Consider the following 21,675-nt stretch of genomic DNA (forward strand, 5'->3'; position numbering starts at 1 on the left):
CTGTCCTAATCCCTAAAGCCTAAACCCTGAGCCTAACTCTAAATCCTGTCACTAACCCTAACCCCGTTCCCTAATCCCTAACCCCCATCTTAACTCCTAACCACTGACTCTTAACCTTATCCCTCACCCTAACCTGTATTCCGTAACTATAAGCTTAATCACAAACACCTAACATCTAACCTAAGCCTAACCACCAACTGCCTCCCCTCCCGACCTTACCATTCATTCTACCCATTCACTTACCCTGTGGTTCTGAGTAGTCCCTTCTGATGTGGACGTGACCCCCAACAGCGCCTCCAGAGTCCTCCAGGGGGTCCTGAGGAAGCAGGGCTCCTGTGAGTATGGACGTGGCCCCAATTGTTCCTGAGTCATAGTCAGAGGGTCCTGAGGACGCTGGGTCTCCTGTCACTGTGGACTATGCCTCACATCGTCTGGAAGCCTCACAGCAGGTCCTCAGGTGGCCCGGGGCTCCTGTCAGCCTGGACATGGCCACACGTCCCCCAGAAAACTCACCACACGTCCTGAGGAGCTGTGGGCTCCTGTCAGCATAGACGCAGCCCCATATTTCCCGAAGCCAAAGTGCATGTCCTGAGGAGGACGCGGGTCCTGTCAGTGTTGAGGTGGCCCAACATTTTCCTCAAGCCTCACCAGAAGACCTGAGGAGGCTGGGGGCTCCTGTCAGCATAGATGTGGCCCCAAATCTTCTCAAACCTTCACAGTGGGTCCTGAGGAGGCTGGAGACTCTTGTCAGTGTAGATTGGCCACCCACATTTTTCTTAGGCCTCACCACAGGCCCTGGGGTCTTCTGTCCGCATGGATGCATCCCATATTTCCCCAAGTCAACACCAGGGGTCCTAAGGATTTAGCATCCTGTTGTGTCGATGTGACACAACGTCCTCCCGAAGCATCACCGAGGGTTCTGAGGAGGCCGGGGCTCCTGCCACCATTAATGCGGCCCGCAGCTTCCAGAAGCCTCAACTTATGTCCTGAGGTGGCCCAGGGGCTCCTGTCAGCGTGGATGCGGGCCCACATCTTCCTGAAGCTGCGGCTCATCAGCGTGCACGTGTCCTCACGTCCTCCTCAGGCCTCCCCAGCACAGGCTGGCTCCTGTTAGTGCAGGCAGAGGAGGCCTACTGCACATTCATGCCCGCTGGGTGGGGCCTGGGCTCGGGCGCCCCCTGCAGGACGCTCAGGCGCTGCAGGAGGCTGTGCAGAAGGCAGCGGGCGCTCCAGGGGCCGCACCTGCCTCCTTTCAGGCTCCTGCTGTGGCCTGTTAGCTTTGGAAACGTCTCACTGAAACGGAGCCCAACACCTGGCTTCCCCAGAAATACTTAAGGACAAGGAATTGGAGCCCACAGGACGCAAAATGAAATGTGGACCAGAGTTTTACCACGTCCCGCAAAACCCACTCAACCCTCTTCCACTGTGGGCGGGATTGCGGGCTGGTGCAGCCACCCTGGAAACAGTGTGGAGGCTCTGCAGGGCGACTCTATTTGTAACATCCTGTGAACAGCAAGTGAACGGCCTGATTTCACTCCGAAGATACAGATGCAGTGAGACTTGGGACACCTGCACCCCAATGTATACAGCAGCCGGGTCCACAGTAGCCACACTGTGGGAGGAGCCTCGGTGCTCTGTGGCAGATGATGGATAAAAAGGATGGGAGATAGATGATGGTCATAGAGAGAGGAATGGAACTCAGCAATCAAAGAGAAGGAAATATTGCCATTTGCAATGACGTGGATAGAACTAGAGGGATCATGTTAAATGAAATAAGTCAGGAAAGAGAATGACCATGTGGTGTCATTCATAGGTGGAATTAAAAAGCAAAGCATATAACAACTGTGAAGGGAAGGAAAAACAAATAAGATGAAAACAGTTGCAGGAAATACAGACTCTTTTTTTTAATTTTTATTTATTTATGATAGTCACAGAGAGAAAGAGAGAGGCAGAGACATAGGCAGAGGGAGAAGCAGGCTCCATGCACCAGGAGCCCGATGTGGGATTCGATCCCGGGTTTCCAGGATCGCGCCCTGGGCCAAAGGCAGGCGCCAAACCGCAGCACCACCCAGGGATCCCCGAAATACAGACTCTTAATGATAGGAAACAAACTGATGGTCGTTGGAGGCGGGGAGGTTAACAGGGGACCTGCATGAAGGAGGTCACGTGATGTCACGAGCATTGCTGTTATCTCCAACTGGTGAATCCCTGATTCTTCCTCTGAAAGTATAGTACACTATCCGTTAATTAATTGGGTTTAAATTAAATTAAGTTAAAAAAATCCATAGTATCAGAGCACATTTCCTTCTGGACTCTCTGTTTTGCTCCTTCAGCTTATGCCGGAACCACCCCCCATGGGACTGGTTTGCCTAAGTAGGCTCCACGCACCGTCCATGGCCCAGCCCAGGGCTAGAACTCACGACCCCTGAGATCAGTACCGGAGGTGAGGTCAGGAGTCAGATGCTTAACCAACGGAGCCAGCTGGGGGCCCGAGAACCACACTGCTTTATCCTTTGTGTCTGTGACATCGTTTGAAATAGGAAAGTGCTGCGTCCCACTCTCTCCTGCTCCTCCAGTACTGATTTGCTGTCCGGGGTCATTTGTGGGGGCAGATTGATGTTATGGTTTTTTTATGTTTTGTTTTGTTTTTGCTATTTCTAAGATATGCCACCATGATTTTGATAGGAATGACTTTGAAACTGAGGGTGGCTTCAGAAACTGTGGACATTTTCACAAGATGAGGCTCCCACCCCTCGAACCCAGGACGGCCTCCCAGAACAGAGCCATGTATGGCTCAGTGAACAAGTCTTGTGCTCCTATGGTTCAGTCTCATTATTTATTCTCCTTGATGCTCCTGAGAAGGGAGTCACGTCCTTCCTTTCCTTCCTGAGTGCTCATTGTCGGGACAGAACAAGGCTACTCTGCTCTGTAGGGTCAGTTTGTGTCCCGTGACTTTACTGAACTCACTCCTTAGTTCTAACAGGTTTTGGTGGAGGCTCCCAGGTTTCCTGTTTCCAGTATCGCGTCTTCAGCATATAGGGACAGTGTGACGTCCCCCTTCCAGGTGTGGAACCTTTTCTGTTTACAGTTTAATGTCCTAGAAAGCCCCACAATAGAATCAAAACTGAGCCCAGGCCAAGGGCAGGAAGCCCCTATTAGAATGAGAACAGAGCTCAATGCCCTTGAAGGCCCCATATAAAAATGTACACAGAACTTGAGGAATTGCTCTAGCCCTTCTGGAGGTCCCCGAGACAAGCCCTTAAACCTAAGCAAAAACTCACCTCGGGGTCGAAGTCCCTGCTCCGCACTGTCAGGTATACTTGGACACAAGCTCGAGCTTGTAAATAAACCCTCGTGTGTTTGCTTCGGTGTGGGCTTCTCCATGGTTTTTCGGATTCACAATCTTGGGCACAACAGTCTGAGATAAAAAACAAAACCAAAAGCATTTCGGACGCGGGCAAAGTGAAAGCAGGGTTCTGAGAGATGCGCTTGGGGGCTCTTCTGTGGAGGGCTTGCAGACTGGGGGGTGGGATGCTTAACCCCAGAACCAGAGGACCCAGTGTCCCCTCCCAAATCACGCCAAACAGCGCCAATCTCAGGGAGCACCACTGCGCCACCTGCTGGAGGCCAGAGGCGCTGAAGACCACCCCAACCCTGACCCCGCAGGTGCATCTCCCAGGCAGATGTGCACCTGACAATCAGCACCATGGGCCATCCCCAGACCCCACACAGACCATTCGCTGCCACCAAGTTGTCAGACCCAAGAGGCTGCAGAGCTTCAGCGCTGCCTGGAAAGAAGGGTCTAGCTTCCTTTGTATTTTGTGCTTTATTTTCATTTATTTTTTTATTCTATTTAATTAATTGCCTTATTTTATTTTTTATGTATGTACCTTATATATTTCTTATTTTTACTTTCATGGAACATTAATTGTGTTTGTTATTTTGGGATTTAGAATCTTTTAACAAGCAGGCCAAAATAATCTAGTGGTTTTTTGGGGGGAGGGCAGTTGTTATTGTTTTTCTTGGTTTTTCTTTTTTTCCTACTTTCTTTTCTGGAAAATATAATGAGATCGAGAAATTCACCTCCATAAAATAACATGAGGTAGTATTCACAGCCATGAAGTCCATCAAAACAAATATATGATGTCTAAATACAGTTTAAAACAATGATTATAAAGATAGCAGCTGGACTGGAAAAAGAGCACAGAAGAAAACTAGAGAATCCCTTACTGTAGAAATAAAAGAACTAAAATTTAGTCAGGCGAATGTTAAAAATAGTATAACTGAGATGCAGTCCCAAGTGGAAGCCTTAAAAACAAAGAAAGTTATGGACCACAGAGGCAGATTTAGGGAACTCAGCCACTTATTAAAACAATAACATTCATATCATAGGAGACTCAGAAGATGAAGGGAGAGAAAAGGTGGGCCTTACTCATCCAATAGAAACCACAAATACCCACCATTGCTTCAATGTGGATGTAACTGGAAGGTATTATGCTGAGTGAAGTAAGTCAATCAGAGAAGGACGAACATTGTATGTTCTCATTCACTTGGAGAATATAAATAATAGTGAAAGGGAATATAGGGGAAGGGAGAAGAAATGTGTGGGAAATATCAGAAAGGGAGACAGAATATAAAGACTCCTAACTGTAGGAAGCTAACTAGGGGTGATGGAAGGGGAGGAGGTAGGGATCTGTATGAATGGGTGACGGGCACTGAGGGGGGCACTTGACGGGATGAGCACTGAGTGTTATTCTGTATGTTGTCAAATTGAACACCAATAAAAAGTGAATATATTATTTAAAAAAAAAAAGAAAGAGGGAAAGAAAGAAATAGTGGCACCTTGGTGGCTCAGTCAGTTAAGCTTCTGCCTTAAGTCAGATCATGATCCAGGTCCCAAGGAAGGCTCCCTGTTTAGCAGGGAACCTGCTTCTCCCTCTCCCTCTGCCCCTCTCACTCATGGTTTTTCTCTCCTCTCTCTCTCAAATAAATAAAAAACATCTTTGAAAAAGAAACTAAAAAAAACAAAGCCACAAGAAGAGAAATCTCCCATGTAGAAGAATTTCAAACAATTTGTGCAGACATTCCACCCTCAAGTTGATGAGCATAGCTTCCCACTCTTACGTGTGGAATACACATAGTAACTTCCTTCTACAAAATATATTATGAAAAACTTAAAATAATAATGATAATAATAATAAGAAGAAGAAGAAGGAGGAGGAAGAGGAGGAGGAGGAGAAGAAGAATCACTTAACTACGGAGAAAGATGACAAACACTACCTCAGCAAGATGATCAGATCGATACCAAGACTGATAAATCATGTTGAAAGTATCTATCCTTTATATGATATAATGAAAATGGCAGTATATCTCTGTATATAATCCACAAAAACAGTTCAATCATGAGATAAACGAAAAACATGTCTCAACTGAAGGAAATTTTCAAAATACTCTCCTTCTCAAAGTATTCCAGTGCAACAACAAGGAAAGGCTGAAAGACTGTCACAATCCAGAGGAGCCTAAGAAAACAGGAGGACAAATGGAATGTGATATGAGGGATGGTAACTTAGCAAAAACTAAGGAAATCTGAATAAAGTATGGTCCTTGGTTAATGCAACTATTTTAATATTGATTCATTAGCTAATATTTGTACCATACTGATATAAGATATCAATAATTGGAGAAATTGAGTGCAAGTGCATGCGAATGCTCTGTACTACCTTCTCAATTTCCCTATAAATCTTTCTTTTTTTTTCCTAATAAATAAGATTTATTTTGAAAATTGACTTAAATGAATCAGGCTCCCAGTGTGAAGACATTTTAAGAATAGTTAAATTAACTTTTGTCTTATTCTTAAAAACTTCCTTCGATGGGAACAAAGTAATAATTTTATATCAGAAGGAAAGAAAAACACTTATGAACACGTATAATGTCTCCTCAACCTGAAAAGCAGGAATGTATAATAAATAGCAAAAATCAGATAAAAAATACTTCTATTATAAGAGACACCATATTGCAAGTGCATTTAAAATTAGCAATGCATAACATTTATTTCCTTGACATTTGTCTTCCAAAGAGTTCACAGTGTTTCAGTGTCAGTTGAAACAGGGGAAGAATCTCAGGGAAGAATCCTTCACAGAATAATAGGACCACTGGTAATAATATATCTCAGTTCTTTCCAAATCCATAAAGATGCAATTCCTGAGGAGTGACTGAGCTGTGAAGAAAAAGATGAGAAACCCTCATCCCTCTGAATTACTTGTGTCAGAATATTTTAACCATAGTACTATGGATAGTAGTAAATTATCCTTATTAACAGGAAATACGTCTCAGATTGGAATCTGAGCAATCAGAAGGGCAGAGAAAAAACACTTTGAATCGCTCTTCATCTTATAAAGAGAAAGGACAGCTTTTTTATGTACGAAGTCAGTTGTCAAGATAGCCTTAGGGAATAAGATTCTGCAGCATCGAATCCCACTGCACAGCTGGGACGCCCACGCCCCAGGTCTTCCTGATCCCAAATCCCTGTGCCTGTCCCCCACACACGCTGCCAGGCTGAGGTCATTTGCAATTGCTCTCTTAGGAGCTCCGGGGAAGGGGGAAGGAGCTAGATGGAATGGGAAGGGATGCAAGGAGGCCAAGAAAATGAAGGCCTTTCCACTTTAAGTTCAGTGTTCGAACACGTCCAGCCATCCCAGGCCCCCGTGAAGAAGAGATGAAATTTAGATTACTTCAGTTACAGGAAAAAAACAAAAGTTTACAGCTTAATGCCCTGGAAAGCCCCACAATAGAATAAGAACAGAGCCCATGCCAAGGGCTGGAAGCACCTATTAGAATGAGAACAGAGCTCAATGCCCTTGAAGGCCCCATATCAAAATGTAAACACAACTTGAGGAATTGCTCCAGCCCTTTTGGAGGTCCCCAAGACAAGCCCTTAAAAGCAAAACACCACCTTGGGGTCCAAGTCCCTGCTCTGCTGTGTCGGGTGTACTTGGACGCAAGCTCGAGTTTGGAAATCAACCCTTGTCTGTTTGCATCAGTGTCAGCTCCGTAGTGGTTTCTCGGATTCACAATCTTGGGCACAACACCCCCATGTCCCCTCCCACCTGGGCTGAACCACTATCCCCTCCCATCCAGGCTGACACTCAGTCACCTCCCCGCCCACAACAGCTGGGCACAGGCCCTCACACAGGTGTCACGGGCACGGTGGACACTTTCATCATGCCTGGCCTCCCAGAGGAAGGAAAGAGGTTTCGGCAGGACACACTCCCATGGTGGCCCCAGGGCTCCCTGCCCAGCACAGCAGCTCGTGACAGGTTGGGGTCTGTGTCCCTGACGCCTGCTCCTCCTCCCCGGGTTTCCCACAGGAAATGAAGGAGGAGGCCCTGGTCTCCTCCAGGGACATCTTGGAGGTAGACTTGGATGTCACCAGGATGTTCGGCAGCCACACCATATTTTGGGATGGCTAGGGGGTCGGGTGAGGCCGCTGGGCCAGGGGTCTTCGGGACACCAAGGGAGGCCTGGGGCCTTCTGGGTAGGGAAAACGGGGCTACTGAGGCCGGGGGAGCAATAGCAGCCAACAACACACTGCTCCATGGTAGGATGCTGGGGCTGACACCCGTGCCCACACTCCCGGTGCCTCGGGGATGAGGAGGCCACTAGGATGGGGCCTCCAGGGGTAGCCATGTGAGCTGAAGACCAAAGAGGAGAGGGACGGCTCCCTGAGAAGCAGGGGATGGGGTGGGGGATGTGGGGGGCAGGAACCGGACCAGGGGGCCAGGCTGCATAGCCGCGGCTGGAGCAGGACCACATCGATCCCATGAGGGTTGAACGGGTCAGAGTGACACCCACTCTCGGTGCTTTATATTATTCTAAATTTTATGCATTTAATTTGAGACAATTTGCAATTTGAAAGCATATATAGTAAAATGACCCCCAGATAATGCCCCCGGTCCAGCCAGGGCCCTGCAATGACCACACGGAGCCCCAGGGGCAGGTGTCACTGCAAACCCCAGACTAGTCGCCTTTAACTGTAGATGTCTCCTTAGCATCATAGAGGAAGGAGATTTCCTGTGTCCGCAGGCCCCCCACGACATCCCCCTCATTCCCCACTCTCACACCATCCTCCTACATCATCATCCCCAATGGTATCCCACCTACACATCCCCCTCACACCCACACAGCCCCACACAATCCGCACTCACACTATACCCCAACACCATCACCCCTACACAATCCCCCACACTCCACCACCATCATACCCCTGCCCCCACACCATCCACCACCACACCATTGGCCCCCAGCAATGACCCGATGCAGGTGCCCCCTGTGGGACATGCTCAGCCTCCCCGGGGTTCTCTGGATACCCTAATCCCATCAGAAGCCCGGGTGTCCCATAGAGTACTCAGGGGTTGCAGGGAGGAGGGAAGACAGGAAGCCCCCGACAGGGTGGGTGCAGTTGAGTGATGCAGAGGACCCACTGTGCCCTGATTCTGCCCACTGTCCCTCATTTAGGGCAGCAAACACTGCACAGGACACCAGCCCTTAACCCATGGGGATCTGGGCTGGCCTGGCCCTGGGCTCTGTGAGGGCTGGGGGTGATTTGAGCCCCCACCACAGGCCTAACACAAAGACTAATGGGATCCAGCACACACAGCCCTGGCTAGCCCTGGATTCTGGCCCCAGGCTGAGCCAGCCCTCTCACAGCTGGATGGTGGGCCCCACCTGAACCCACACCAGGAGGCTGGCTCCTACAGGTGCTGGGGACCCAGGGAGCCTGAGGCCAGGGTCCAACTGCCCTGCGGAGACCCAGCGCAGAAGCCCATGAGCTGCAGGTCCAGGTCAGGTCAGCTCTGCTGTCCTCAGAACCGTCTCTCAGACTGAAACCTCAGGACACACGCCCCCACCCAGAGTCCACACATGCTTCCAGGTGGGGGACTCCAGCATCCGTCCCCAACCCATGTCATTCTTGCCCTTCCCTAAGGGACAGAAAGTTCTCCATCTCCAGGGGAAGGCGTGCACCCTCGGCTCTGAGCCCGTTTACTGTAGAAAGTCAATAAAGTGTTGTGGTGTGAAAATGCACAGCCAGCCCGCTTCTCTGTCTCCCAGAACACTGTTCATGGGGCATGGAGAGACCCCCAGAGAGGAGGAGGGGGTACCACCTAGGCCCCACAAGCCCCTGCAGGGGCGCCGCCAGAAACACCCGGCTGACGTCCCCACGTGCCTTCCACAGGTGGCCAGATGCCGGGGTCAGGACCCAACAGACTACTGGGACACAGGCTGTGCCCCGCGGGCCAGGAGGGCCTGGGACAGAGTGACACCAGGAAGCCTCAGGTCACCAGGGTCTATGCAAAGCGACCCAGAGGTCTGTGCTCCCTCTTTCGAGGACGCCGTGGCTGGCCGGGTACGGGGCACTTCCTCCCCTCCCCGCATCCCTGTGCCTGTGTGGCTGGGGCAGAGAGGGCCTGCCGGGCGGTCAGCATGGTCCTAGAAGGGATGTTAGGACAGTAGGCCTTTGAGTTGTGCCCAAGATTGTGAATCCAAGAAACCACTGAGGAGCCAACACCGATGCAAACTCCCAAGGGTTCCTTACAATCTGGAGCTTGTGTTCTAGTGCACCCGACACAGCGGAGCAGGGATTTGGACCCTGAGACTAAGAGGTGTAGCAGCTTTATAGGGGCCAGTGGCCCATGGGATACACAGAAAGTTGCACAGTCATGTCGGTCCACATGCAGGTGGCCGATTAAATTACACCTTACCCTATAGGATCCACTTGACCTGGCCTATTTCTTTGGTAAGAATCGGCGTGCAGTTTTGGCGGGCACAAAGCAGGGTTACATTGTTTTGAGCCGATTTATGATTACAGTGTGCCCAGCGGCTTGACTGGGTTGGGGCAACGCCTTAAGACATAAGCAGGTCATGTGGGGGTCATAGGGGAGGTGGCGGGTGTAGCACAAAATGGAATCAGTCCTGCTCTGCTTGTCCAGGGGTAGGCAATTTTTGATAAATTTCCTGGGCCCCACACTTGCAGATCATGCACCTGGGCCACCCTCACCAGGTGGACTCACTGTGCACACCTTGTGGTGCTGGATCTCTCACACCAGTGTGTAGAGGACACCCTCCTCACCCTAGTGAGTAGGGGCTGGGTGAGCATGGGGCTTGGCCTGAAGGCCAGGCAGCAGAGGACCGAGGAACACCAGCCCCATCACCACCCCTACTCCCACACACAGGCTGCCCCATGGCTCCCCGTAATGGACACCCAGCACCTCTGGAGATCCACCTAGGGTGGCCCCGAGGTCCGGCTCCCTGCTGGAGAGGCATTGGGGAGAAGAGAAGCAGGCGGCGCTCGGGGAGACCCACTGCCAGACATTGGATTGTGGCCGAGCCAGACCTTCCACCTCAGCTGACCCTCTGGCTGAAATTCACCTCAGGAGCGAGCCCTGGGTCAGCCAGGAGAGCCCAGCTAGCCACCCAGCATCAGCACCAGAAATGAAGTTGTACCAACCATTTCGGCATTTGGGTGACCCAGCCGGAAGATCTGATAGCTGCATGTGACAGCTTCATGTGATAGACACACACACACCCCACAACCAACAAAAGTCAGAATCCCCCCAATGTTGTCAAACAGCAGCTGGATGGTTACATACACGACGCCGTGGTCCCCAATAGGATACCTGGAAGATGCTATAAACCATGACTGCAGAGGTGCTGGAGGCACGGAGATGTGCCTGCTGTGTTCCAAAAAGGAGCGCAGAGGGGTAGAAAGCATCCTACAGAGGGGGGGGCCCTAATAGGAAAGGACACCAGGACCCTGTGAAGCCCACGGATGGTGAAATCATTCCTCTTCTCTTTCAGCTTCTGCTTTTCCTACTAAATGCCATTTTCCACAATCATAATAGCAAAAATTTATTTTATGTTTTCATATTTCTTTTTATTGGAGTCCAATTTGTATGAATTCTTGCTTCAGCAAGGGTGTCATTCAGGATAGAAAGAGAGAGAAATATTTTCCCAGACAGGCAAAGTATAAAGGAGTTCATGACCACTAAACCAGTCCAGTAAGGAATTTTCAGAGGGACCATTCTAGTGGGGGAAAAAAGAGACCAAAAGCAACAAAGACTAGAGAGGACCAGAGAACGTCACCAGAAACACCAACTCTTCCGGTAACACAAAGGCACAAAGTTCATATTTTGAATAAGCACTCTGAATACTGATACTAAATGGTCCAATCAAAAGATATAGGGTATCAGAGTGCCTTAAAAAACAAGATCCGGGATGCCTGGGTGGCTCAGGGTTTGAGCCTCTGCCTTTGAATCAGGATGTGATCCTAGAGTCTGGGATCGAGTCACATATTGGGCTCCTGGTGGGAAGCCTGCTTCTCTCTGGGCCTAATTTTCTGCCTCTCTCTCTCTCTCTCTCTCTCTCTCTCTCTCTCTCATGCTCTCAAAAATAAAATCGTTATTAAAAAAACAAGGTCCATAGGTATGCTGCCTACTAGATGCTCACCTTAGACCTATAGACACCAGCAGATTGAAAGTCAGGGATGGAAAATCATCTATCACGCTAATGGTTATGAAAAGAAAGCTGGAGGACTAATGCTTATATTAGAAAAACTAGATTTGAAACCAAACCCTGGGGGACACCTGGTGGCTCAGTGGTTGAGCATCTGCCTTTGGCTCAGGGTGTGTTCCTGGGATCCCAGGATCGAGTCCCACATCGGCATCCCTTTGGGGAGCCTTTCTCTCCCTCTGCCTATGTTTCTGCCTCTGCTTCTCTGTGTATCTCTCATGAATAAATAAATTAAATATTGAACCTCAAAAAAGAAAGAACAAATACTATAAGAAGTGATGAAGAAGGGCATTATTTCATAGTTAAAAAGACTCTCTATCAGGATCAAACAACTAAATATTTATGCTGCCAACATGGGAGTACCTAAATATGGAAAACAATTACCAACAAATGTACAGGAACTCACTGATAATAATACAATGATGGGATTTTAACACCCACGCACTTATGGCAATGGACCGATTGTCTATGCAGGAAATCAACAGGGGAACAAAATCCTTGACACACTGGACCACAGGGACCCAACAGATATAGTCTGAACATTTCTTCCTAAAGCAGAATACACATTACTTTCTTTTTTTTTAAAGATTTTATTTATTTATTCATGATAGTCACACAGAGAGAGAGAGAGAAGCAGAGACATAGGCAGAGGGAGAAGCAGACTCCAAGCAGGGAGCTCGATGTGGGATTTGATCCCGGGTCTCCAGGATTGCACCCTGGGCCAAAGGCAGGCGCCAAACTGCTGCGCCACCCAGTGATCCCAGAATACACATTCCTTTCAAGTGCACATGGGACATTCTCCAGAACAGATCATATCATAGGCCACAAATCAGCCCTCAACAGGTACAACAGGTTCAAGAAGTTTGATATCACACCCTGTATATTTTTTTAAAATTTTTATTTATTTATGATAGTCACACAGGGAGAGAGAGAGGCAGAGACATAGGCAGAGGGAGAAGCAGGCTCCATGCACCGGGAGCCTGACGTGGGATTCGATCCTGGGTCTCCAGGATCGCGCCCTGGGCCAAAGGCAGGTGCCAAACCGCTGCGCCACCCAAGGATCCCCACCCTGTATATTTTTGACCACGATGCTATGAAACTTGAAGTCGGCAGTAAGAAAAAATTTGGACAGACCAAAAATACGTGGAGATTATGAACATCTTACTAGAGAATGAATGGAGCAACCAGGAAATTAAATAGGAAATTTAAAACAAATGAAAATGAAAACATGTTTCTCCAAACCTCTGGGATGTAGCAAAGGCAGTCCAAACAGGGAAGTACATAACAATACAGGCTTACCTCAGGAAACAAGAAGTCTGGGATCCCTGGATGGCGCAGCGGTTTAGCGCCTGCCTTTGACCCAGGGCGCAATCCTGGAGACCCGGGAACGAATCCCACATCGGGCTCTTGGTGCATGTAGCCTCCTTCTCCCTCTGCCTATGTTTATGCCTCTCTCTCTCTCTGAGACTATCATAAATAAATAAAAATTAAATAAAATGTTTAAAAAAAAAGGAAACAAGAAGTCTCCAATACACAACCTAACCCTACACCTAAAGGAGCTGGAAAAGGCATAGCAAACAAAGCCTAAAGCCTACAGAAGAAGGGAAAAAATTAAGATGAGAGCAGAAATAAACAATACAGAAATAAAAAAAACCAGTACAATGGAATAACGAAACTAAGAACCGGTTCTTCAAAATAATTAATAAAATGGATCAAGCCCTATCCAGGCTTATGAATGAGAAAAGACCTAAATAAATAAAATCACAAATGAGAGAAGAGTGATCACAATCAACACCAGAAAAATAAGACAATTATAAGGGAATACTATGAAAGAATATATGTTAACAAACTGGGAGACCTGGAAGAAATGGACAAATCCCTAGAAATGTGCAAATGAGCAAAACTGAAATAGGAGAAATAGAAAATGTGAACATACCCATAACTAGCAAAGGAATTGAATCAGCAAGGCACCAGGGTGCCTCAGTTGTTGAGCATGTGCTTGGCTCAGGTCATGATCCTGGGGTCCTGGGGAATCAAGTCCCACATCAGGCTCCCCGCATGGAGCCTCATGTTCCCTGTGCCTATACCTCTGCATCTCTGTGTCTCGCATGAATACATAAATAAAATCTTTAAAAAAGAAAAAAGATAAAAAGATGAGAAAGGACCCAGATAAAATCAGAAATGAGAAAAGAGAAATAAAAACCAACACTAGAGAAATACAAAAGATTATAAGAGAATATGATGAAAAATTATATGCCAGCAACCTAGAACCTGGAAGAAATAGATCAATTCCTGGAAATATATAACATAGCAAAAATTAAAAATGAAGAAATAAGAAATTTGAACAGACAGTTGACCAGAAAAGAAATTGAATCAGTAATCAGGGTTCTACCAATAGGAGATGCTTAGATCAATAGAACAGAATGGAAAGCCAAAACAAGATACAAACATGTATCTATGACCCATAATGGACAACAAGGCAGGAAGGAATATCCAATGGCAGAAAGACAGTCTCTTCAACAAACCCTAACCCTGACTGCAGGATAAGAACAAATGGTGTTGGGAAAACCAGGCAGCCACATGCAGAAGAAAGAAACTGGACCACTTTCTTACACCATATATATAAAAAATAAATTCAAAATGGATGAAAGACCTAAATGTGAGACCAAAAAACATATAAAGAAGAAAAGATAGGCAGCAATGACTTTGACATTGGCCATTGGATCTTCTTTCTAGATATGCCTCTGAGGTGAGGGAAACAAAAGCAAAAATCCTATTGGGACTTCATCAAATTGAAAAGTTTCTGCAAAGTGAAGGAAAGAACCAAAGCTAAAAGGCAACATACAGGAGCAGGGGCAAGATGGCAGAAGAGTAGGGTCCCCAAGTCACCTGTACCCTCCAAATTACCTAGATAACCTTCAAATCATTCCTAAAATCTTCGAATTCTGCCTGAGATTTAAAGACAGACCAGCTGGAATGCTACAGTGAGAAAAGTTCGCACTTCTATCAAGGTAGGATGATGGGGGGAAAAAGAAATAAAGAAACAAAAGGCATCCAAGTGGAGGGGCCCCACGAGGAGCCGGGCTAAGGCCAGGCGGTGTGCCCCCTGGTCAGGAGAGCTTTGTCCCAGAGAAGCAGCATCAGCACCAATCTTCCTGGGCAGAATGGCGCCCACAGGGATTCAGAGCATGACCCCAGGAGGGCGGGGATACCCTCGTGCTCCCTGGGACACTAAGAGACACCTGCACTCCCAGGAGAGTGCACCAAGCTCCCTAAGTGCTGCAGGGCACGTGCACTGACTTGGGAGCAGCTCAGAGGGGTTCGGGCAGGGCTCTGCGTGGAGCGGGTTGCATGCCCCGGGAGCAGCTTGGTGTCAGTGCCTCAAGCAGAGGAAGGGGCTCCGTGCAGAGGGGGCTCTGCGGCTCTGGAAGCAACTCGGAGGTGCTCAGGCGGTGGCTCCCTGAGGGGGCTGCCCGACCAGGAGCAGCTCAGAGGGGCTGGGCGGCAGCTGTGGGGAGAGAAGGCTGCGCAGACAGGAGCGTGAATCCAACAGCGCAGGCCCCAGAGCACAAGGCGCCAGGACACAGCCCAGGATTTGGCCTCCCCTGGGACAGGCAGAGGCCCGGATGGCCCAGGACAACAAGGATGCTCCTGCCCAGAGCTGAGCAGATCAGCGGTCCCGGCCCAGAGCCTCCAGGCCCTGCAGATGGACTGCTCTGGAGTTACTGTGGGTGCTGAATACAGGTATCCAGAGCTGGCCGCTGCCACTGGGGTTGTTCCTCCTGAGGCCTCACGGGGTAAACTACGCCCACTGAGCCCTGCACCAGGCAGTGGACAGAGCAGCTCCCCCAAGTGCTAACATCTGAAAATCAGCACAACAGGCCCTGCCCCAGAAGTCCAGCTAGACGGACAAGTTCCAGGGGAAGTCAAGGGACTTAAAGTATACAGAATCAGAAGATACTCCCCCATGTTTTTTTTTTATTTCTGATTGCTTCGCCCTCCCTTTTCCCCCTTCTTTCCTTTTCTTTCTCTTTTTATTCTCTTTTTTCTTCTATCTTCCTTTATTCTTTTTTCTTTTTCTCTTTTCTTTCCTTCTTTCTCTCCTCTCTTTTTCTCCTTTTCCCAATAAAATTTGTTTTTGGCCACTGCACTGAGCAAAATGACTAGAAGGAGAAGCTCACCTCAAAAGAAAGAATCAGAAACAGTCCTCTCTCCCACAGAGTTACAAAATCTGGATTACAATTCAATGTCAGAAAGCCAATTCAGAAGCACTATTATACAGCTACTGGTGGCTCTAGAAAAAAGCATAAAGGATCAAGAGACTTCATGACTGCAGAATTTAAATCCAATCAGGCAGAAAGTAAAAATCAATTGAATGAGATGCAATCCAAACTAGAAGTCCTAACGACGAGGGTTAACAAGGTAGAAGGACGAGGGAATGACATAGAAGACAAGTTGATGGCAAAGAGGGAAACTGAAAAAAAAAGAGACAGACAATTAAAAGACCAGAAAGACAGATTAAGGGAAATAAACGACAGTCTGAGGAAGAAAACCTACGTGTAATTGGGGTTCCCGAGGGCGACAAAATGGACAGAGGGTCGGGATAAGTATTTAAACAAATCCTAGCTGAAAAATTTCCTAATCTGGGAAGGGAAACAGGCATTCAGATCCAGGAAATAGAGAGATTCCCCCCTAAAATCAATAAAAACCGTCCAACACCTTGACATTTAATAGTGAAGCTTCCAAGTTCCAAGGATAAAGAGAAGATCCTTAAAGCAGCAAGAGACAAGAAATCCCTGACCTTTATGGGGAGGAGCATTAGGGTAACAGCAGACGTCTCCACAGCGACCTGGCAGCCAGAAAGGGCTGGCAGGATATATACAGGGTCCTCAATGAGAAGAACATGCAACCAAGAATACTTTATCCAGCAAGCTCTCATTCAAAATGGAAGGAGAGTTAAAGAGTTTCCAAGACAGGCAGGAACTGAAAGAATATGTGACCTCCAAACCAGCTCTGCAAGAAATTTTAAGGGGGACTCTTAAAATAGCCCTTTAAGAAGAAGTTCAGTGGAACAATCCACAAAACAAGAACTGAATAGATATCATGATGACACTAAACTCATATCTATCGATAGTAACTCTGAACATGAACGGGCTTAATGACCGCGTCAAAAGGCCCAGGGTTTCAGACTGGATAAAAAAGCAGGACCCATCTATTTGCTGTCTATGAGAGACTCATTTTAGACAGAAGGACACCTACAATCTGAAAATTCAATGTTGGAGAACCATTTACCATTCAAATGGTCCTCAAAAGAAAGCAGGGGTAGCCATCCTTATATCAGATAAACTAAAATTTACCCCGAGGACTGTAGTGAGAGATGAAGAGGAACACTAAATCATACTTAAGGGATCTATCCAACAAGAGGACTTAACAATCCTCAATATATGCCCCGAATATGGGAGCTGCCAAATACTTAAACCAATTAATAACCAAAGTAAAGAAATACTTAGATAATAATTATCTTATACTTGGTGACTTCAATCTAGCTCTTTCTACCCTCGATAGGTCTTCTAAGCACATCTCCAAAGAAACGAGAGCTTTAAATGATACACTGGACCAGATGGATTTCACAGAAATCTACAGAACTTTACATCCAAACTCAACTGAATGCACATTCTTCTCAAGTGCACATGGAGCTTTCTCCAGAATAGACCACATACTGGGTCACAAATCGGGTCTGAACCGATACCAAACGATTGGGATCGTCCCCTGCATATTCTCAGACCATAATGCCTTGGAATTAGAACTAAATCATAAGAAGAAGTTTGGAAGGAGCTCAAACACGTGGAGGTGAAGGATCATCCTGCTAAAAGATGAAAGGGTCAACCAGGAAATTAAGGAAGGATTAAAAAGATTCATGGAAACTAATGAGAATGAACATACAACCATTAAAATATTTGGCTTGCAGCAAAAGAGTCCTAAGGGGGCAATACATCACAATATAAGCATCTATTCCAAAACGCGAAACTACTCAAATACAAAAGCTAACCTTACACATAAAGAGGCTAGAGCAAAAAAAAAAGCAGATAGATCCTACACCCAACAGAAGAATAGAGTTAATTAACATTCAAGCAGGACTCAAGGAAATTGAGACCAGAAGAACTGTGGAACACATCAACGGAAGGAGGAGTTGGTTCGTTGAATGAATTAATAAGATAGATAGACCATTAGCCAGCCTTATTAAAAAGAAGAGAGAGAATATTCAAATTAATAAAATCATGAATGAGAAAGGAGAGGTCACTACCAACACCAAGGAAATACAAAGGATTTTAAAAACATATTATGACCAGCCATACACCAATAAATTAGGCAATCTAGAAGAAATGGACGCATTCCTGGAAAGACAGAAACTGCCAGAACTGGAACAGGAAGAAATACAAAACCTGAACAGGCCAAAAACCAGGGAGGAAATTGAAGCAGTCTTCCAAAACCTCCCACGACACAAATGTCCAGGGCCAGATGGCTTCCCAGGGGAATTCTATCAAACGTTTAAAGAAGAAACCATACCTATCCTACTAAAGATTTTTGGAAAGTTAGAAAGAGATAGAGTACTTCCAAATTCATTCCATGAGGCCAGCATCACCTTAATTCCAAAACCAGACAAAGACCCCACCAAAAAGGAGAATTACAGACCAATAGCCATGATGAACATGGATGCAAAAATTCTCAACAAGATACTAGCCAATAGGATCCAAAAGTACATTAAGAAAATTATTCACCATGACCAAGTAGGATTTATCCTCGGAACACAGGCTGGTTCAACTCTCGTCAAACAATCAATGTGATTCATCATATCAGCAAGAGACAAACCAAGAACCATATGATCCTCTCATTAGATGCAGAGAAAGCATTTGACAAAATAGAGCATCCATTCCTGATCAAAACACTTCAGAGCATAGGGAGAGAAGGAACATTTCTCGTCATCTTAAAAGCAATCTAGGAAAAGCGCACAGCAAATATCATTCTCAGTGGGGCCGCACTGGAGGCCTTTCCCCAAAGATCAGGAACAAGACAGGGATGTCCACTCTCCCACTGCTATTCAACATAGTCCTGGAAGTCCCAGCCTCAGCAGACAGCAAAAAGACATTAAAGGCATTCAAATTGGCAAAGAAGTAGTCAAACACTCCCTCTTCTCAGATGACATAATACTTTACCTAGAAAACCCAAAAGCCTCCACCCCAAGATTGCTAGAACACATACAGCAATTTGGTAGCGTTGCAGGATACAAAATCAATGCCCAGAAATCAATGGCATTTCTATACACTGACAATGAGACTGAAGAAAGAGAAATTAAGGAGTCAATTTCATTTACAATTGCACCAAAAAGCTTAAGATACCTAGGAATAAACCTAACCAAGGAGGTAAAGGATATACCCTAAAAACAATAGAACACTTCTGAAAGAAATTGAGGAAGACACAAAGAGATGGAAAAATATTCCATGCTCATGGACGGCAGAATTATCATTGTGAAAATGTCAATGGTACCCAGGCAATGAACACGTTTAATGCAAGCCCTATCAAAATACCATGGACTTTCTTCAGAGAGTTAGAGCAAATTATTTAAGATTTGTGGGGAATCAGAAAAGACCCCGAATAGCCAGGGGAATTTAAAAAAGACAACCTTATATGGGGACATCACAATGCCAGATTTCAGGGTGTACTACAAAGCTGTGGTCATCAAGACAGTGTGGTACTGGCACAAAAACAGACACATAGATCAATGGAACAGAATAGAGAACCCAGAAGGGGACCTTGAACTTTATGGTCAACTAATATTCGATAAAGGAGAAAAGACTATCCATTGGAAGAAAGACAGTCTCTTCAATAAATGGGGCTGGGAAAATGGACATCCACATGCAGAAGAATGAAACTAGACCACTCTCTTTCACCATACACAAAGATAATCTGAAAATGGATGAAAGATCTAAATGTGAGACAAGATTCCATCAAAATCCTAGAGGAGAACACAGGCAACACCCTTTTTGAACTTGGCCACAGTAACTTCTTGCAAGATACATACACGAAGGCAAAAGAAACAAAAGCAAAAATGAACTGTTGTGATTTCATCAAGATAAGAGGCTTTTGCACAGCAAAGGATACAGTCAACAAAACTAAAAGACAACCTACAGAATGGGAGAAGATATTTGCAAATGATGTATCAGATAAAGGGCTAGTTTCAAAGACCTATAAAGAACTTCTTAAAATCAACACTAAAGAGACAAAGAATCCAATCATGAAATGGGCAAAAGACATAAAGAGAAATCTCACAGAGGGAGACACTGACATGGCCAACATGCACTTGAGAAAATGCTCTGCATCTCTTGCCTCAGGGAAATAGAAATCAAAACTACAATGAGATACCACCTCACACCAGTGAGAATGGGGAAAATTAACAAGGCCGGAAACCACAAATGTTGGAGAGGATGCGGAGAAAAGGGAACCCTCTTACACTGTTGGTGGGAATGTGAACTGGTGCAGCCACTCCGGAAAACTGTGTGGAGGTTCCTCAAAGAGTTAAAAATAGACCTGCCCTATGACCCAGAAATTGCACTCTTCCCTATTTACCCAAAATATTCAGATGCAATGAAACGCCAGGACACCTGCACCCCGATGTTTTTACCAGGAATGTCCACAATAGCAACACTGTGGACGGAGCCATGGTGTCCATTGATAGATGAATGAATAAAGAAGATGTGGTTTATGTATACAATGGAATATTCCTCAGCCATTAGAAACGACAAATACCCACCATTTGCTTCAACGTGGATGGAACTGGAGGGTATTATGTTGAGTGAAGTAAGTCAATCGGAGAAGGACAAATGTATGTTGTCATTCAATGCGTTAATATAAATAATAGTGAAAAGGAATATAAGGGAATGGAGAAGAAATGTTTGGGAAATATGAGAAATGGAGACAGAACATAAAGACTCCTAACTCTGAGAAAGTAACTAGGGATGCTGGGAGGGGAGGAGGGCAGGGGGTGAGGGTGAATGGGTGACGGGCACTGAGGGGGGCACTTGCCGGGATGAGCATGGGTGTTATTCTGTTTGTTGGTAAACTGAACACCAATAAAAAATAAATTTACTAAAAAAAAAAGTTCAAACAACTAAACATTTATGCTGCCAACATAGGAGTACCTAAATATAGAAACCAATTAACAACAAACATACAGGAAATCACTGATAATAATACAATGACAGGGGATTTTAACACCCACTTATGGCAATGGACTGATCGTCTATGCAGAAAATCAACAGGGGAACAATAGCCTTGACACACTGGACGACAGGGACTCAACAGATATAGTCTGAACATTTCTTCCTAAAGCAGAATACACATTCCTTTCAAGTTCACATGGGACATTCTCCAGAAAAGATCATATCATGGGCCACAAATCAGCCCTCAACAGGTACAACAGGTACAAGAAGGTTGATATCACCCCTTTTACATTTTCGGACCACAACGCTATGAAACTCGAAATCGACAGTAAGAAAAAAAATTGGACAGACCAATAATACATGGAGATTATGAACATCCTACTAGAGAATGAATGGAGCAACCAGGAAATTAAAGAGGAAATTTAAAACAAATGAAAATGAAAACATGTTTCTCCAAACCTCTGGGATGTAGCAAAGGCAGTCCTAAGAGGGAAGTACATAGCAATACAGGCCTAAAGAAACAAGAAGTCTCAAATACACAACCTAACCCTACACCTAAAGGAGCTGGTAAAGGAATAGGAAACAAAGCCTAAATCCTACAGAAGAAGGGAAAAAATAAAGATGAGAGAAGAAATAAACAATGCAGAAAAAACAAAACAGTAGAATGGAATAATGAAACTAAGAGCTGGTTCTTCAAAAATTAATTAATAAAATGGATCAAGCCCTAGCCAGCCTTATCAACGAGAAAAGAGAAAACCTAAATAAATAAAATCACAAATGAGAGAAGAGACATCACAATCAACACCAGAAAAATAAGATGATTATAAGGGAATACTATGAAAAATTATATACTAACAAACTGGGAGACCTGGAAGAAATGGACAAATCCCTA

At 45.9% G+C, this 21,675-nt stretch overlaps 1 long non-coding RNA gene across 1 annotated transcript; it reads right to left on the reverse strand.

The window, feature by feature from the left end:
• Positions 1-1,887: 1,887 nt before the first annotated feature.
• On the reverse strand, positions 1,888-3,417 carry LOC144309548 (uncharacterized). Its single transcript, XR_013375512.1, has 2 exons — positions 3,282-3,417; positions 1,888-2,220 (listed from the first exon to the last, which is right to left on the reverse strand). It is a non-coding gene; the product is annotated as an uncharacterized LOC144309548 (long non-coding RNA).
• Positions 3,418-21,675: the final 18,258 nt, after the last annotated feature.

Source organism: Canis aureus, unplaced genomic scaffold (genome assembly GCF_053574225.1).
Source record: "Canis aureus isolate CA01 unplaced genomic scaffold, VMU_Caureus_v.1.0 NW_027326501.1_RagTag, whole genome shotgun sequence".
Lineage (NCBI taxonomy): Eukaryota > Metazoa > Chordata > Mammalia > Carnivora > Canidae > Canis > Canis aureus.